Source organism: Arvicanthis niloticus, chromosome 18 (assembly GCF_011762505.2).
Source record: "Arvicanthis niloticus isolate mArvNil1 chromosome 18, mArvNil1.pat.X, whole genome shotgun sequence".
Classification (NCBI taxonomy): Eukaryota; Metazoa; Chordata; class Mammalia; order Rodentia; family Muridae; genus Arvicanthis; species Arvicanthis niloticus.
The window spans coordinates 3,434,815-3,451,329 of NC_047675.1; positions in this window are offsets into that span (position 1 = coordinate 3,434,815).

Consider the following 16,515-nt stretch of genomic DNA (forward strand, 5'->3'; position numbering starts at 1 on the left):
TCTTGTTGATTTATCTTTTTTTATGTTGATTTTAAAAATGATTTATTTTATTTTAGATTCTGTATATACGTGGGTGTCTGGTGTGTGTGTGTGTGTGTGGGGGTATGTACACCTGTATCTGTAGAAACAGAAGAGGGCATCAGACTCTCTGGAGCTGAAGTCACAGGCTGTTGTGAACCACCTGATATGGGTGCTGGCACCAAATGTGAGTCCTGCAAAAGCACAGGAAGTGCTCCTAGCCATTGAACCACCTCTCCAGCATGTACCTTATTTTAAAATTCTCCCCCTCTCCTAGTTAATCATTTAAAGCAGACATTTCTTCCTGGATATACATTCATTTGAGAAATTGTGGAGCAAATGGCTGCCCAAGTCCATCACTTCGGTCTCAGCCTTGACATCCTGTGCACAGCTGATGTCCTAGCCTGCAATGACCCCAGGTCAGCAGTACAATAGAAGGTTGAGGATGTAGCTTTGTAGGAAGAGTGATTGCCCAGAAGGTAGAGGGATCTGGATTTGATCTCCAGCATTAAGTAAACAGGGTGTGGTGGCTACCCCAGAACTCTGGAAGTAGTGGCAAAATTATCTGAAGTTCAAAACCATCGTGGAGAGTTCAAGGCCAGCCTGGGATACAGGAGACATTGTCTCATTAAAAAAAAAAAAAAAAAAATAAAAGGAGGACCATAAAGTTTGAAGGGGACAGAGCAGAGGGGTGATGCCACATCAGGGAAGCTGGCTGTTGTAAACGCACTGTGAGGTGCAAGTAGGGCCAGTTTCTAGACGGGCACTCCTGGTGGGAAGGGCAGCCTTGAGCAGAAGTGAAACATGGTGTACTCAGGGGGCAGCTGAGAGAGCAGCAGCATAAAAACCAGTGAGCAGGATGGAGGAAGGAAAAGGCATGGGAGGATAAGGTGAGAGCCCAGGCATGGCCAGGCCCACTAAGACATCTTTAGGAGCTGGGCTTTCCACGGAGGGCACGAAAATGCATTTGGGATGTGACTCCACCTGGGCTCTATTTTCAAAGAGAAACTCCTGTTAAGGGATTTCGGAGGCACTGACAATATTTGGAACTGCTACTGTCACACAACTGGGAAACAATGTGGCCAAGTGGTGACAGATGGGCAAGCTGGATGGACAGATGGATTTGATGGTGAGGAAATGTTTAGAGCAAAGATGAAATCAGAGTCAAGGGAAATCCTTGGTTCCCAGCTTGGGCCTTGGGGTTAGCCACTCCCAGCATTCCTCTGGTTGAGAAGGTGGTAAGGCCAGCTTTGATGTCTCCAGCGTACACCAGCCTAGAAAAATACTGCAAATGAGAACAGGAATTCTAACTTGCCAGTTGACCCCATCGGGGAGATCCCATGGGACTCCACTCGGTTGCATGGAAGAAGTGACTTGGTATATAAGACTCAGGTGCTTGGGCACATCCACAGGTTAGAGATGTGTGGCTCACAAGCCAGAGTAACTAGAAAGAGCCAAAGATGTTAGCCGGGGAGACTCAAGACAGCGTTGCCGATGAATCTTACACACCAAATGGTGAAGGCCGTTGAGCGCGGAGGAGCAGACATAGAAACACACCCACACATGAACACGCGCACCCCCAAAGTGATGGCTGTATCTACTATTAGTAACATATGTTAACCACACGTGCAATGGGTCTCATTATAACATGTTAATACGTGCACACAATGTAGCTCCTCATACTTACCCCATTACTTTCTTTTGTCTCTGAACCCTCAAGTTCCCTTTCCTTCTCTCAGCTAAATCCCTTTTATTTGTGTGCGTGTGCATGTGCGTGTGGGTATGTACACATGAAAGAGCATGCCTGAAGAGTCCAGAGGCATTGAAGTCCCTGCAGCTAAAGTTACAGATGTTAGTGAGTTGTCTGACCTGGGCACCGGAAACGGAAGAACAGCATGTACTCTTAACCACAGACAACCTCCTCTCCGGCCCTCTAGGCCAATTCTGTCTTAATTTTTTTTAATTACAAAAGGCTGAAAGGGCCTGTACCAGGCTTGATCTGCATTAATGTATATGTGTGACAGAGGCCAGTCTTGTTACGTTTTAACATCTGGTCCCTCCATCAACCTGCTCACGCTGTCATTTTCTTTATCTACCTATGGTCTTCCCTTCTTTTTCCACACCCAAACCCCATGAAGGGCATGAGCTCAGGATGGTGGAAGGGAACAGAGAGGAGGTTGTCATCACAGAGACACAAGTATCTTGATGATGATGACAGTAGTCATGGCGATGAGAATGATGACTGTGATGATGATGATGGTGATGATGGTGGTGGTGACCATTCAGTCATCATCAGCAGCAGCGGCAGCTCTGGTCCTCCACCATACCCTCCTAGGTGGGGCCTCTCATTTCTCCCATTTCCCACAAGAAACAGAGGCTCTGAGAGCAGAGGCACATGCCTTGTGCCAGGGCTTGGGCTGATACTCTGCCCTTGAACACAGTGACAGCCAGTATCTCTACGTACCTGTCAGCTCCTGAGCATCCGTGGGAACTGGTATGTATGTATGTATGTATGTATGTATGTATGTATGCATGCATGTGTGTATGCATGACTTTTCAGACAGGGTCTCTCTAAAGTGCCCTGACTGTCCTTGAACTCCTTACACAGACTAGGCTGGTCTTCAATTCACAGAGGCCTGCCTACCTTTGCTTGCTAAGTGCTGGGATTAAAGCTGTGCCCCACTGCGCCCAGCCTGATAGTTGGCCTTTATGGATGAATCTCTCCTGGGGCTTGGGGAGGGCACTGCAGTAGTTCTGCCCACTTCCTCCCTTCCATGCACTTCTGTCTCTTCCTCCCCTCTCCTGCATGAAGCCATATGCAGGCAGGGACACTGGCAGAGTGCATTTGAGAACCCTCTATGGTGTACCTTCTGACGTAGCGTCCTATGTAGCTGCCTGTTTGGTCTGAGAGTCCCTAGCCCCTCCTGCAGTGTCCTTGTCTGGGCTAGAGCAAGGGGGAGAGGGGGAGGAGGAAACCCTGTCCAATGAGAGGGGCTACACCTCTCTAACTGGGCTTGACATTCTATGTGTGGGGAATGTAAAACCCAGCGTTGCTATGGAAACTGCCATCCCCTGCTCCTTCTGTCATTCTCGGAGAAGTTTCTGTGTTAGCGTGGGGTTGGGGGACTCTCCCGCCTGCTGGGTGGTGGCAGCAGAAGGCATCTGCTATGAGGGCCCTGATCCTGCCAGAAGTTGCAGAGTTTTCTGCTGAGGGAAGGTGGGGCCTGGTTTGGGGCTGTTTCCCTGGAAGAATCCTGGTATTCACACATCTAGAAAGGCAAATATGGTCTGATGGGCAGCTAGGGAAAGCTTGGGCCTTATCACAATTGAACCCCAGGCTTGAACCCCTTTGTGTTCCTGCCCTAGCTTCAGTTTCTTCCTACTGGGAGTGATCACATGCCCTGCACCTCTCAGAGAGGTGCCTGAAACCATGACTTTTACATTCCTGGCTCTGGCTGTTGTCTCTATAGCAACCAATTAAGGGGTTCTTTTTCCTCCCTCCCCATCACCTGACCTCACGCAGGTAGGCAGTTGAGTGCAATCCATGGATGAAAGGCAAAGGATGGGAAGGAGGAAGGGGCTCAAAGTCCGATGGCTGGGACTGGCCCTCAACCCTGTCGGGGCCCCTTTCTCTTATCGCTGTGTCTGATAATGCCCTTGATCCTCAGGCAACGTGACTGCAGGCCTCGCTGCCTCTGGCCTCGTGCTGAGTCTTAACACCACTCCAAACTCATTAGTGGCCAGGCTTGTGGTAGAGGCAACTCTCCCTGTTTAGTATTAAATCAGCACAAAGTGCTTCACTTCCCGTGCAGGGGGAGGGAAGACATGAGGTCAGGGTGAAGCGCAGTCCTTAGCCCCAGCACCCCCCAGTCTTCCCAGATGACTTGAGAGTTTTTTATGGGGCAGAAGGAGGAAGACTAATTTTAACTTGGCAGGGATATTTTTAGCTTGTGTGTTTTCCTGGCCAGGGGGAGGATGTCAGGTGTTCCCTGGTCCACTGTGTCAGTACAGAGGGAAGCTGGGGTGCTGTTGTCTCTGCCAGGCAGCCCGTGCAGATCCCAGATGGGTCAGGGTACCAAGAAGGGTGCAGTGGCCAGTCTTCCCTCAGGAAAGCTCTGTGTTTCCCCCCCCCCCCAGACCTAGAGAAGGGTCCTCCTGAGGGTGGGAGGCTGGAGCTGGGGCCTGATTACCAGACCAGCTCCTCAAGGATTTGCTGTGTGGCTTTAAGCAAGTCATTTCCATCTCTGGACCTCAGCTGCCATACCTGTTCCAGGAGGACAATCACTGAAGTTTTGTCTACTTTTCCCAGAGAGTCAAGGCACACTAGGGGGCTCTTTGGACATAGAAAAGCAGGAGAGGGTCTATAAAAACTGTTAAAAGGGGGCAGGGGCCCTTATCTTGCCTGTCTGATACAAGAGACTGTGCTTCAAGACCAGCATGGTGGCACATAATTTTGATTCCTGCACTTAGGTGTTGGAAGCAGGAGGATGAGGTTTAAGGACAGTCTTAGCTCCATAGTGAATCTGAGGCTCTAGATCTGTGTTGTGCACCACCTGTGTAGTGCCTGGTCCATGATGGGGCTATTCATGCTTAGTTATGAATGGCCCATCAGCATAGCTCCCACTGGGAGTCTGGGGAAAATTAGTCTGGGAGGACCATGGGAGATCAGCTAATTGATCTCTAGGCATCAGAGTGGCTCTGAAAAGTCTCCAGGGTTGGTAATTAGAGACAGTTCCCGGGGATAAATGAGTAGACACATGAAGACAGATTTCCGTTCTCTCTGAGGGTGGTGGGAGGATGGATCTAGAGAATGCTGTTTGTCTGGGAACCAAATGGAAGTGCTTGCTGACATGTTTGGCCTTTGCTGAGAGATGATGAAGCCAGGGTGAGGATGCAGGGCAGCTTTTGGAGGCAGTGATCTGGGTTCAAATCTCAGCCTCACTCCCAATGGCTGTGTGATCCTTTTCTCTGGTCTCTGTTCTTCTGTGAATCTGGGGTTAAACAGAGTTTCCTTGGCCCAGAATTCACCTGTATCCACATATTCTGCAGATAGCTCTAGCCCAGAGCCAAACAATAAGCATTTAATCTGTAAATCCTGACAATTTACACTCATTAGGGGTGTGAAGTCCCCTTGGCCCTGAGCGACTTGGAGTCTTTATTTTCACACCAAATCCTGGGAGGGGTGCTGTTGTCATCCTCACATTCAAAACTGGAAACTGAGGCTCATCCAGATTTAGCTGTGTGTCTAAAGTCACTCTTGAAAATGGCACTAATCAGAGAAGAATCTGGTTCTGCTGTCTTTCAAGCCAGCGTCTACAGTCTCTGGGAGATGCTCACATTTTTCCTCCTTCCATGTCTCCAATACCTGGCCCAGGTATACTCTAGGGTGCAGAGCTGGGAGATGATTCAGGTTGACCTCAGAGTCCTAGGTTTGCTCTCTACTCTTCCACCCTGACACGACCATGGTTGACACTCCAGGGTCAGCGGGCTGCCTGGAGGTGGAGGGACTGAGACTAGGCCTGCCTATGTGCTTGCAGCCCTGAGGTCTCATGACCCACTGGGGTGCATGCAAAGCCCTTGAGATGTAACAACTCAATGGACCTGTGTATTGGATCATTGGGACTGTTCTTGACAATCCCCAGCTTGAGCTGGAAGCCTAGAGTTCTGTTTACAAGGGGCAGGGAGAACACACACACACACACACACACACACACACACACACACACACACACACACAGAGAGAGAGAGAGAGAGAGAGAGATAGAGAGAGCACACTCACTGGTTCTCCTCTGTGTCTACCACCTAGTCTCCCCCTTCCCAACAAGTTAATTGGGCTTCCCCAATCCTAGCTCAACTATGAGGAGTAACTAATGTTCCAGCCCTGTCTTTATCTGGCCCTCTCAGGTTTTGTTACTTTTGGCAGTGGAACACAGAGGAGTTGACATCCAGGGTAGGTTACATGCAGACAGATTCTTTCACTCGGAAGTGAGTTGCCTTCTAAAGGTCATCTCATGAAAGAAGTTGCTGGATCAGTGCAATGCCACGTCAGCTTGATTGCTGAGTCGACACTCAGAACCTGGCAGGATAGCACATCAGAGGAGGTGGTTATCCACCCTTGCTAGGTGACAGGCCACTTGTCTTTTATGGGTTTAGTAAAGACTGCTCTCAAGGTAGTCCAAGAAAGCCATCATGGGCTGGCTGGAGGGTTTCCTGGAGATGAGGGAGAGGAAAGAGAGGGGTCTATAGTTCATTAGTGTTTGCTTTTTGAGGCAGGGTTTCATATACCCTGGGGTGGTCTCAAACTTGATATGTAGCTGAGGTTACCCTTGATCCTCTGATCCTCCTGCCTCCATCTCCCAAGTCCTGGGATTGCTGGTATGTGGCACGGTGCCTAAGCTAAGTGGGGATGACACTCAGTATGCTAGGCAGGCACTATCAACTGAGCCAATGCCACCAAACCTTCTCTGTTCTTTTTTTTTTATTTGGGGCCACAGTTCACTTTGTTATAGGTCTGGGCTATACAAAAGACGTAGAGACAGATCTTGGTTGGTATGGGAGTGAGTACTGTCCTCCTGAGGCAGGGTACTAGTTAGAGCTGAGAGTACTGTGTCAGGGACCAATAATCTGGGCTTCATATAGAGCTGTAGAAGCCGGCACCAACTTGGGAAATGTAAGCCTGACAAGTTAAAAGGCTTGCCCCTGCTTACCATCTGCTGAAGAAGGGTCACAGACATGCCACCTGGCTTCCAGAGGGTAGATAGCATCTGGGAGACAGGCTAGCTCCTCTGGGAGATGCTTGGCTGGACTCAGTCATAATTTATTCAACAGCCTTAGACACCTGTAATTCGGGGCCAGTGCTGGGCTTGGCTATTAGCCAGAACTCTGTTCTGGACACATGGCTGTCTGTTTATCTGACCTGGGGATGTGAGATGTGGGGCAAAGGCCATCCAGAGAAAGTACCTTACCCTACCTTGAACTGCTTTGATGAAGGTAGGAAGGGGGAGTTTGCCTTGAGCCCCAGGTAGACTAGCATGGTCCAGCATGCACTGCCTACTGCAGAGAGGATAGTAGAGGACCCAGTGGCCCTGAATCCCAGCACCTGGACTACCTCAGGACATCCTCTCTGCAAGCCTTCTAGCGGTCTCAGGACAGACTCATGCTGCCAGGCTCTTGACATATCCATTCCTGCTGAATCTGCACTCTTGTAGAATGTGATGGCGGGGGTGTGGGGGTGTGGGGGTGGGGGTGGGAAGGAAAGACCACCGCATTCCATCAGTCTAAATCAGGATCAGATCCTCCAAGTGACATGTCTGAAAAACACAGATGGCATCTGAGGACACATGCCACCTCCTCAGCTGCTCAGACCCATCTTTTCAGCATTGTCACGTTGACCCTGAAATGTGGGGACATGATCACTTAGGTGGCCCAGAGGAGGGTTTCCTGCCTTGAGGACGGTTCCTCCTGTGACTAGAAGACCACAGGCTTCTTTGGTCATTTGAGCTGCAGGTCTGAGTGCACACCCAGGCTGCCCTGAGCAGCTTTGAACATGCTAGTCTAATGAGAGTTTTGTTTACCAGTTTTTAGCATTTGGCTAAAGGTTGACCAGTAAGCCAGGAACTCAGCATTTGGCACAGTGGAACCTGATGCTCTGTCCTTATCACATCCGGCTCCCTTGGCTTGTGTGGCAACTCCCTCCCAGTTTAGCTGCTCAGGTTTCCCTGATGATAGCAACCTTTGTGCACAGGTGCATGCACACACATATAAAGGCCAGAGGTAAACATTAGGTGTTTCCCTCAATTGCTCTGCACTTTGTTTTTTTTAGGCAGGGTCTCCCACTTGGAGCTCAACAATTCAGCTAGACTGGTAGACCAGTAGGCCTCAGGGATCTGCCTGTCTCTGCCTCTCAAGCCCTGGGATTACAAGTGTTCATCACCACACTAGTCTCCCTACATGGTTTCAGTGGATCAAAACTCAGGTCCTTATGCTTGGATGACAAACACTTTAGTGACTGAGCCAAGTCCTTATCCTTTTTCCCCGATTTGGAGCCAGTCCTAAGCTAGGCAGGATCTCAACAAATTGGGACAACTAATGAGATCAGTATAATTTTCATTTTGCAGGTGAGGAAGCAGCTTGGAGACGGTCTGTGTATGTATGTTTACTTTGAGTTGTAATATCAGGGAGCAGTGGTGCCAAGAGCCACTGCCAGGTGGTCGTCCCCACTGCCTGGGAGAGCAGCCCGCATCTCTGCTGCTCCATTTCTCTGCAACTCTTCCTTCTATACCACTGTCAGGGCCCTGCACTTACAAGGCTGATGGGAGGATGGGTGAACCGTGCATGTGTCCTGGGCAGCCCACGCCAAGTTGGTGGGCCCTTCATCTGTATTAGGCTTGCCGAGTCTGTTCTGACTGCAGCTCCATTATAATTCTTAATCATGAAGTAACAATGGTTCCTGTGCAGAAGGAGGAAGGTGGCATCCCCAGCATCCAGATGGCCCCTGGCAGGCGTGGGCTTCATCTGGTCTTTATGTAAGAGTAACCCCAATTTCCAGCTTGCCTGTGAGGCAGACGTTTGAACATTTGTGTTTATGATACAGGGAGAAATTAAGGGCTCCCAGTGGACAGGAGGAAGCATGAGAGAAGCCAGGAGCCTACGGGCCCTTCTGGCTCCATGGGAGAAGAGCAGGCTCTGGACTGGTTTCAATATAAAAGGAGCAGCTGGCTTTGCAGGGCTTTAGAGGCTGATGTGGGATTCCATGACAGAGGGGAGGAGGGAAAGTCCCTTCTGTAATGATCTGTAGGCTTGGTGTGAGTGTGTGGGCACAGCCCCAAGCCCTAAGGGCAGCTACCTCAAGCATCCCTGTACATAGGGAAACCAAGGCCTGAGGAGCTGTGGAGACTTGGCAGTGTCAGGTGTTCACATGCATAGGTCTGGCCTGGGATGGTGTGGACTGCATCCTACCAGGTGTGTGTGGGGGGTATCCACATTTGATCCAGTACCTGAAGCATCCTTGATGAGCCAGTTGCTGTACAGACACTGAAATTTAACAACCCCCACCCCTAGCTACAGCTTCTAAACTTAGTGTCTTACAAGTCCAACATTTTGGTTGTTCTAGAACTTTCCCCAGGTTTCTAGAACATGGATTGGAGGAGGCCTCAACAGGATATCAGGCCATGACCAAGGCTAATTGATACTGAGTTAAGGCTTGCCTGAGATACATAGCAAGCCCAGAAATCTTAGAAAAATTGAGAGAGAGAGAGAGAGAGAGAGAGAGAGAGAGAGAGAGAGAGAGAAATACCGAGTTCTAGTCTCATCTCTATCCTGTTTGAGATGTGAGCCTAGGTAAGCAGGGCCTCACCAGGCCTAGTGTTCTCATCTTTGAACAGATTGGTTCTCTGGCTTTGCAAATTTTCTCATCCACTTGGCTCTCAGCACTGGCATTGCAGGCATACACCACCACTCCGGGTCTCTCAGGTGGGATTGTAGGCCTTCCACCTCCAGTCAATACTCCCTGGCCTCCTCCAGTGTTGTTTGGTAATCAAATGACTGATGAAAACAGAAGACATCTCCCACAGATAAATTCCTTGTTAGAGGGGCAAGCTGTGGCTAGGCCCATGTCTGGCTGAGGCCATGGGCCATGTGGGCTGTGGCTAGCTACTCCTTTTCACAAATCCAATCACTGTTTCATTCATCTACTTCTTACTGTTCGATGTCTTCTCATTTTCTCACCAAGTTCATTCAGCCAGTTGCTTACCCACCAAGTTTTCCTGGAGGCAGGTGCTATGACTCCAAGAGGGAGCTATGGTACTGGGCAGGAGCTAAGAGAAGGCTCCTGTGAGACTGCACAGGCTCACACATGCAGGCCTAATGGACTCAGCTCACCCCAATGAGCAACATATTTATATACTGGTCTCATCACCATTGCAGAGATGTATCACTTCCAGGGGCAGGGTGGAGGCCACCAGCTTGCAAGGGACACCCTCTACAGTTGTTCTTGTGACAAATAGGGTGTCTCCTGTTTGCCCCCATCCCATGTTACCTCTTCATAGGGCTCTTACTCTTACTCTTGCTGTGCTACAGAAGGTGCTGAGAATCAGCAAAAGAATCACTCCAGGCCTTGGGCAGGTCTCAGGTTTCTGCTCAGAACACATGCTAAAAATATTCTAGAAGATTAGCAGAAACCCATGGGTTTTGTGCAATTTCTCCAAAGTCCAGCCAGGATGCTGTGTGAATATGGCCAAAGAGGATTACAGGGATCACTGGGGCACTGGAAGCAGGGATGAGCAGAGGGGCTGAAGATACCCCAGGACTCTTCTAAGGCAGAGTTGTCACAAAATAGCAAAAACTTGGTGCCTAGAATAATGACTCTGGGTGTTGTGGTTGGTGTTGGGTGAGCACTTGAGAGCAACAGTGACAGCTTCTTGGACCCTACACAGAGGCACTCAGCTCCATCACTTGGTTGGGTGAACTGTGTTAGTTGGTCTTATTGTAAAAAATGCCTGAGGCCATGAACTTGTGAAAGGGAAAGGGTTATTTAGCTCAGAGTTTTGGAGGGTATAGTCTTGGACTTTGTGGCTTGAATCCTCAAGCAAAGGTGAGGTATGGTGGCCCATTGAGCAAAGGACATACATCACAAGCCAGGAAGCAGAGAACCAGTTCCAGCCATGAAGTCAGTGCCCTTCAGGGCCACACCGACAATAATCTCAGGACGTTCTTTAATGTCCCACCTCTCACAGCTCTACCACATTTTGGTAGTGCCACCCTAGGAACCAAGCCTTTGACACTTGGGCCTCTGGGGAATTTCAACATCCTAGCCATAGTGCAAACCATCCTTTTGACTTGGCAGCTTCAAACACCAATGTTTTCTGAGTTTCCTCTGTTCCATGGCACACAAAGTGAGCTACTGCTCCACACCATCATATGTTCAAGTAAATATGTTCAGCTGCTGGCTGGAAGATTCTGGAAGGTTCTAGAAGGTCTCCTCTCTTGAGTTTTTTTCTCACAATGTAGTCTTTTTTCTCTCTCTCTCTTTTTTTTTTTTCTGTTTTCTATTTTTTTTTTTTCCAGGTAGGACACATTTTGCTCACCTTAACCATGGTTACTGGATTCAGGGATCCCAGCCTTGACCTTGTTTTTTCCATGTCTACTGCCAAGTCCAGAAGCCTCCAGGGCTCCAGGCAAAGGGAGTCAGCTCCAGCTCCCTATCAGAGGAACCACAGGTGGCCATATTTGCAGATGAAGTTCCACAGGAAGTGGTAGGATTTGGAAACTGAGATGGGGCCTGAGATGTGAATTGCTCCAAAGCCAAGTGGCTCAGCCCCGGGGCAGCATGCTTAGTGCAGCCATCCCTGCGCCTACATGGGACCTTGCAGGGTGTCACTGCTCCACCAGCTTTCCCAGTGCTGCCTTCCGGTTCCTCATGCAACTCCAGAAGCAGGACGTTACTTAAAGGAAGAAACCACACCAAGGCTATGGTCATTACCTCCAGGAACACTGGGTTCTGTTTTAGTGGATGTGAGGTCTCTGGTCTCGATCCCACTCTTCAGCCAGCACTTTGGGCAGAGAACCCTCTGTATGCTATATGCCTAGGGAACATGGTGCCAGTGAGAGGAACAGCCTCTGGAAAGGCAGCAAGAATCTGCCTATGTTTGCCTATGTTTGCCCAGTGTCAGGGAAGGACTACTTGTATTGAGCACCTACTGTTTACTGAATTCTGGGCACATCTGTCCCTTGCTTTCCTTGAAGCCTCATTTTCTATTCTCTGCTTCCCAGACAACCTGAAGGAGTTTTGCTTTTTTTTTTTTTCAAACAGGACACTTTTTCTCTTCCAGCCTTTGTATGTTCTGTCCCCTGTCTCTAGTCTTGTGAACCCCAAGACCTCCCTGGCCTCTCTGTCTTCTTTGCTAGATTACGAGCTCCCAAAGCTACATCTTTTTAGCTATTTATTGCTTGGTGCTAGCTAAGCAGCCTTTGTTTGTTGACTGACTGATGGAATGCATGAGTGATTCCCATTCCAGGCCATTTGACAGATTAAATCACTGAGGCTCACAGAGAACCAGCTAACCTGGGGCAAGGCAGTGTGAGAAGCAGAGGCTGGACTTGAACCCAGGTATGTTTGGTCATCAACTTTGTACCTTTCCTACTAGATTTGACTCTTAAAGATAAAAGATGGGGCTGGAAATGGTGACGGGAAGCCCAAGGGGTGATGGGAAGCCCAAGGCTACCCTTTGTCCCATTACTTACATGGAATGACACTAGAGGTGGGGTGAGCCTGGGTCTGACCACCAAGGTACCCAGTGAGTGAGATGCAACAGTCTCTCTGGAACTGAGGGCTTATGGGTGCCTTGTCTGCACACGAGAGGGGCAGGCCGGCAGCCCAGCTGGCTAGCAGAGTTTTCAGGGCTGGGCTGTTGTTAGGTCATAAGCATTGTCTGTTTGTGGGGATCTGGGAAAGATTCCATGTCAGAAACAGGCCAGATGGCACCAAAAACCATGTGGACAGCAGCACCCATGACAGAATGCTTTCAGCCTGTGTCCCCTCAAAGCCTTAAGCCACAAAGTGGGGCTACCTTTGTTTAAGATGAGGCCATTTTCTGCTTTGTGCAGAAGTTACAGAGGGGCTGGAAAATATCTATGTTGTATGTAGTGGGATTCATTCATGAAGACCAAGATAGGGGCGGATGTATGTGGTCCCATATGCCTGCCAGATGGAGGAGGACGCTGCTGGCTGTCCACCTATTCAGCTATTCCTGCATGCTTACAGATAACACATACCCTCTGCTGCTCTCAAGATGAGGTGGGTCTCAGATCATCATCTGTGTGGACAGTGACTCTAGACACCAGGCATTCTGATAGCAAGCTTAGGGAGACTGAAACACTGTCCCCATGTGTTTCAGGGACAAGTGACAGGGGTTCTGATGGCAAAGGTGTGCCCCAAAGCAAGGGATATCATAAGCAGAATTTCTTAGCACTGTTCCCTATTAGGAGCCCTGTATGCAAAGGCCAGGTGTAGAGAGCCCAGAAGGCTCTGGAACTACAAATTAGCAGCACAGGCAACAGGCAGCATACATGCTAAGAAGTGACAACCAGAGAGGTTAAGTAGCTGACTCAAGGGGTACACAGCAATGTTGTCTTGCTGGGATCCTGATGAGCTGAAGTTTGTAGAGACCATGAGACTCATGGGGACTGGAAAGTTTCCCTATCCAGTCAGTTGGAATAGAGGGGAGGACACATGGTTTTTCTGCTGCTTCCTGGTCCTTAGCCATTTGTACTCCACTCTGGGAATGTGTGAAGGACCTACAAAGCCATGCATAGCCAGTCCGCCAGGCAGTTGCTCTTTTTCCTGACATCTGACCCAGAGTCCTGGTCACCAATCTATCTACCTCTGCCCAAGTTTAAAACCATGTTATATGCCTACCCCAGATGAATGATTGTCCATATGGATGTCTAGCAAGAAGACTATGCAGTCAGAGAGGGAAGGAGCACTGCGCTGGGCGTCAGCCCTGCCCTCTGAGGTTAGCTCTTAGCCGGTGATGAACTGGGTCAAACTACACATGCCGTCTTTGCAGAACAAGGTTGGGCTGAGTGGCCTCCAAGGCACTGTAGTTCTGCCTGACCAGAGGTTCTTAGTCTTGGGACATATATCCAAGACCCCAGGAGGGCAGGTACCTCACAGTGGGCAGGTGTATGGGGCTGGATTCTTCATCTCCAGCAGTTTCAGCTGGTCTAGGCTTCTGCATCTTAAGAAAGTCTGCTTGCTCCAGCACCCCAGCTGTGCTGGCTATGCGCTGGGATCACTGGGGGATCTGCCCAATGCCAGAACAGTTAAACTAGCTGTGGCGCTGGAGCCAAGCTCTGCTTCATTTTAAAGTTCCCATGGTTAGGAACCACTGTTCTAGAAAAACAGCCATGGCTCCTGTGTGTGTGTGTGTGTGTGTGTGTGTGTGTGTGTGTGTGTGTATGTGTGTGTGTATGTACATTGTGTGTGGTCAATGACTTATTTCTCTTTGGGGCATTTATCTTGGCTCCCAGCTCAGCCTCTTGTTGGCAACCATGTTAGAACACCTTCCCCCAGTTTCCTGTCTGTGAGGCTGTTGGGAGGAGACAATGGAACTGTCTCTCTGTGCTCTGCTACCTTTGTCTCCAAGGAGAACACGTGTATTCAGCTTAGTGCAATTCAATAACTATTAAAAAGCCACGACGGCTTCAGGCATGGTGGCACACATTCTTAATCTCAGCATTTGGGACTCAGAGACAGGTGTGTTTCTGTGAGTTCAAGGCCAGCCTAGTCTACAAAGTGAGTTCTAGGACAGATAGGCTGTTACACAAAGAAACTGTGTCTTGAAAAACCAACCCAACCCAACCCAACCCAACCCAACCCAACCCAACCCAACCGTGATGGCAAGATCTTCCCTCTTCACTTAGCCATGTGAAATAAAAATGAATCAGGCTCCATCCTCACTCCAGGTTATTCACATGCACACACTGTGTGTGTGTGTGTGTGTAAGTGGGAGATGAGGCATATGTCTAAAATGTGGGATGAGACTCAGTCTATAAGGAAGGAAGCCTGGTTCAGAATATTCTATAGTTTATTTTAATCCAATCCCATGAGGTCACTACTATTTTAATACCTCCTCCAGAGACAAAGAAGTGAGGTTTAAAGAATCAGGTATCACCAGGTGTGGTGGTACAGCCATTAGTCCAAGCATTCAGGAGGCAGAGGAAGGCGACTCTCTGTGAGTTCTAGGCCAGCTAAGATTTCATAGAGAGACCCTGTCTCAAAAAATAAAAAATAAAAAAAAACTCAAAGATTCCTCCTAACCCCCTCTCTTTCTCCAAGAAAAGAATCAGATATTGATGTAGATGGGGTTAAGAGGACCAGAAGGTTCACACCATCAGAAATACTAGAAAAAAGCCATGTGGGAGAAACCCTTCAGGAGTCTGCTTTAAAGGACATGTAGTGTGCAACCTTGGGAAAGTGTTATAGTGATGGTGGGGACCCATGCACACAAAGCTTGCAATAGTGACACCCTCCTCCTTTATAGGAACGTGGGAGTGATGTGATTTGTCTTGTGGGCCAGGATGAGAGACTTAGCTTTTGTATCTCAGGTAATGGGGAGCCCTTGAAAATCCTTGAGCAAGGGTGGCGTTTTAAGAAAAGATTTGAGCATGGCCCACAGAATGAACTAAGCAGGGCTCATGGGGGCTCACAGAGACTGGAGTGACAAGCCAGGAGTCTTACCTAGGTCCTCTGCATACATGCTGTGGCTGTTTAGCTTGAGGGTGTTTGTGGGACCCCTAACAGTGGGAGTAGGATGTCTCCGACTCTTTTGTCTGCTCTTGTGACTTTTCCTCCTACTAGGTGGCCTTGTCCAGCCTTGATATGAAGGTTTGTGACTAGTTTTATTGCATCTTGTTATGTCATGTTTGGTTGCTGTCACTAGGAACCCTGCTTTTTTCTGGAGGGAAATGGAGGAACAGTGGATCTGGGGGAGAGGAGTGAGGTGGAGGGGGCAGAGGGGTGTGAAGGGAGGGGAGGCTGTGTTTGGAATGTATTGTATGAGAGAAGAATAAATAATTTTAAAAATGTAGATGGGTTAAAAAAAGGTTTAGGGGTCATGGTTTAGGGAAGAGAGGGGGCCTCAGGGAATGCAATGGAGGGAGGAAGCTTCACAAGTGGTCCATCCTGGGATACCCGAGTGTAGGGAAGGATAAGAAATTTGGCACATGTGGGTGGGGCTCCATGGCTACATGAACTGTTCCTGGATGTGGGGCACTTCTGTGCACCTGCCTGTTAGCTGAGCTATTTTTTTTTAAACCAGGCTGAAGCACGGCCAGGTGGGTCCCCAGTGCTAGCCAGCAATATGTGCACTGCCAGCACAATGTGGATCTGGTCATTGGGGTGTGACCCACTCATCGTGGAGGACTTGGCGGAAGGCCCAAGGATTGGGTTCCTGTGCCAGTTCTGAGCTGGCCACCTGCCATACTCCCAAGAGGAGGGTGGAAAGTTGGCTTGGTGGCCCGAGTCTTCCTGGCTGCAGCCTCCCAGCTGAAGCATGCCACTCTGCCTGCTGCCAAGCTCACAGGCTCTGTGCGTCAGGCCCAGTGCAAACTCTCCGGGCTAAAACTAGTTCCTAGAAGTCAAGTCTGGTTTGGGAAAGGGTGCAGGGCTAGGATCTTGCCACTTGCTTGCTACTGGTGACCTTGGGTATGCCCCTTAGCCACATTGAAGCCTAGACTGGTGCCTTAAACACAGCCCCAAGATGCTACCCACCTCTTCCCGGCTCCTCCCCTATCCTGTTGCATCTTCCCTCATACAATATCCCTGGGGGATGTCAAGATGGCTTAAGGTTTGATGGAAGAAGCCATTTCCTATGTTTTCAGCCCAAGGCCATGTTAGTGGTTTTGTTACTCTATGGACTTGGCAGTATTGATGCTCATTTAAAAAATAACCCAGGCATGGTCCAGAGACTTTCGCGACTCGCCCAGTTGGGCGGTGAG